Here is a 3,144-nt window from a genome sequence, read left to right as displayed (position 1 = left end):
TCCTTTAGCTCTAGAAGCTTGAGGAATAATGACATAGTTCTTCCTTTTAGTATTTCTAACTCCATGTCTTTGACATTTCATAATACAAGACATATTCATGTCTACTACTACTCTGTGTTCAACAGCAACTTTCAGTGTCTCTTCTGATGTCCATTGGGGACCTTTCTTGCTTTCTTCTCTTCTTAATGATCTTTTGTTTTCTTTGTGTATTATGTCCTTGATTTCACCCAAGAGCTCTTCAGGTCTATAGTCATTAGTGTTCTATGCCTCAAAATTATTCTTGAGATGGTCACTAAATTCTGGTGAGATATATTTAAGGTTGTACTTTTGCTCTTGTGGTCCTGTTTTAATTTTCTTCTGCTTCAAATTTAACTTGCATATGAGCAATTAATGGTCTGTTCCACATTTTACTGGTCCTTGACCTTGTTCAAAGGAATGTGAGTGTTGCAGTGTCCAACACACTTGACTGCTAACCAGAAGTTTGGTGGTTCAAACCTACCAGCCACTCTGCAGAAGGAAGACTGGACAATCTACCTTTGTAAAGATTTACCACCTCAGAAACCCAAAGGGGGCCTCTGTGAGTGAAAATCTACTAGATGGCAGTGAGTTTTCTTTCTTTCTATTTTAATATTGTCCTCAGAGGTAATAATAAGCTAATTCATCACTTTTTTCTAATGAGGTGGTTGATTTGATCTCTGTGTATTCCTTCTGATAAGGTCCTTGTGTATAGTTATCCTTCACAGTGATGAAAATGTATATTTCAGAGGAATAAGTCAATAGCCTGGCAAAATTCTTCCACCAAAGCTATATTTTCCAACTAATGATCCTTCTTCTTTGTTTTTGACTTTTGTATTCCAATTACCAGTAATTAGCAATGCATCTCGATTGCATGTTTTATCAATGTCAGACTCCAAAAGTTGATTAAAATTTTTGATTCATTCATCCTTAGTGATGGGTATGTAAATTTGAGTAATAGACATATTAACTACTTTTCTTTGTATGTGAAGTTGAGTAGAATCAAAGTTCAGTCCACATCCTTTCTATTACCTTGGTTGGAGGCAGATAAACATAACTCCATTCATTAATAGCTGAGCTGAATTGAAGTTAAATTCACACATCCTCTCCAAGTTTTTCCCCACCCTAGCTAGAAACGTGTAAATCGTTATGTTAATGTATTTCAGAAAACAACTTGAAATAAACTTTATCACCTTGGGCATGCTTAGTGAGGCAAAGGGGAACAAACTTGCTCAGAACTGATATTCTCCCTTCTGTCCAAGTTCCAATCTGCTGATTACAGGAAGTCGGTGTGACTCATCTGGTGTGCAAGTGCACTACATTAAAAATTGACTGTCTTTTTAAAATGAGGTGAAGGAAGCCTCAGCCAATCCCCAGTTAATTCATGCCCAAATTCTTGAATTTTTTATTAATATGTATAAGTCCCTCTCTTGAACTTTATAAAAATTGTATCCCAACCTCTACTCAAGTCAGATTTGGGTACTGGCCCTTGTCTCCTTACATTGCTGCTTCACAATAAATAATTTTCTCTCTTTTTAGTTACTCGGTGTGTGAACTAGTTTGTCTTGATTGCTCACTGGGCAGGGACCCATGTTTGGTCTGTTGGACTCAGGTCTTGAAAGGAGTGTCGGCGCGAGGAAGCTACCACTAACTCGATAATGCAAAAAAAAAAAAAAAAAAGGAAAGTTTATTAGCTAGCTCAAGCTAGTGTCTCAGCTTACACAGATGCAGTGGTTTGGGCCAAAGACCCTTGCTCTCCTACTATTACATTTTTATAGGAAAAATATAGGGTGGGGTAACACTAAGGCAAAGGGGTACAAATGATTGGTTGTTGCTAGGGGGTAGAGAAGGAGGGGGTTTGAGGTAAAGCCCTGAGGCTTCGGTGATGTGCTGGAGCCAGGTAAATCTCTGAGGTGTGGGGGAGGTGTTGGAATCCCCAGCACTAAAGACTCCTAGTTAAAGAATTACCTGGAGGGCATTAGGACTTAGGCTTCATATTCCTTAGGACTCAGGCCTCACATTCTTCAGGACTCAGGCCTCGCATTCCCCCCTTTTTCTTGTTACTCATATGAGGAATCTTCATCCTGTGTTGCAGGAGATAGGGACTGATATTATCGTCTCAAGACCATGAGTTGTAGAGTATTAACTTGATCTTTCACAAATGCTATAAGCTTATTTATAATGCAGGGGCCAAAAGTTAATATAATTATAAGTATTATGAAGGGTCCTAAGAGAGTAGATATCAAGGTAGTCAACCACGGGGAGTTATTAAACCAAGATTCGAACAATCCTTCCTGAGTTTCATGCTCCTTTTTTCTTAGGGCAAGTCCTTCTCGTACCCTGGCCATAGATTCCCGAACTACTCCCATATGGTCTGCATAAAAACAACACTCTTCTCCTAGAGATGCACACACTCCCCCTTGTTGGAGAAACAAAAGATCCAACCCCTGTCAGTTCTGCAACGTTACTTCTGATAGCAAGGTTAAAGATTTCACTAAATGGGAGATAGAGGCTTCTATTCTTTCAAGGTCGTCATCTATAGCTGCTCTCAGGGAAGTCATGCCTTGATTCTGCAAAGTTAATGAAGTTATTCCTATACCAGTCCCTGCTAAGCTAAACAGAGTGGCTAAAGTGAAGGCTGCAGTGAGTGGTTCTCTGTTTACTCTATTAGTCCCGTCCCAGTGTACATACATATCTTCCTCTGGGTGGTAAAGAATTTGGGATAGAACGGTTACTAGTACACAATAACATGAGGAGTGATTAAGTACTTTCAAGTTTAAACAGGGTAAAAGTCCAGCTCTTGAGCAAAGCCACCAACCTCATTCCCTGGGAATGATCCAGCTAAAGGATGAGTTTATTTCAGTATATGAAACGCAACGTTCTTGAGCGTTGGGGGGTTTCCCCACGCATAAGCCCTTTCCTGTTATACGTTGTATGGTAACTCCTACCTTATGGTCTTTCCAGGAGCAATTTTTTGGGTTCAGGTCATGAAAATAGCTGAAAGAGGTATTAATGCTTATTGCTTCATAAAATGGGGGGTTTACATCGTAACAGAGCCAACAGGCTTGAGTCAGGTTAGGACTAGTACAGTTAAGTGTTTGGTCGGCTGCTAGCATTAAATTCCAAAGA

The sequence above is a fragment of the Orycteropus afer genome, unplaced genomic scaffold (genome assembly GCF_000298275.1).
Source record: "Orycteropus afer afer isolate SDZICR_OR568_19922 unplaced genomic scaffold, OryAfe1.0 scaffold01110, whole genome shotgun sequence".
NCBI lineage: Eukaryota > Metazoa > Chordata > Mammalia > Tubulidentata > Orycteropodidae > Orycteropus > Orycteropus afer.
Note: the sequence above shows the minus strand (reverse complement) of the source record.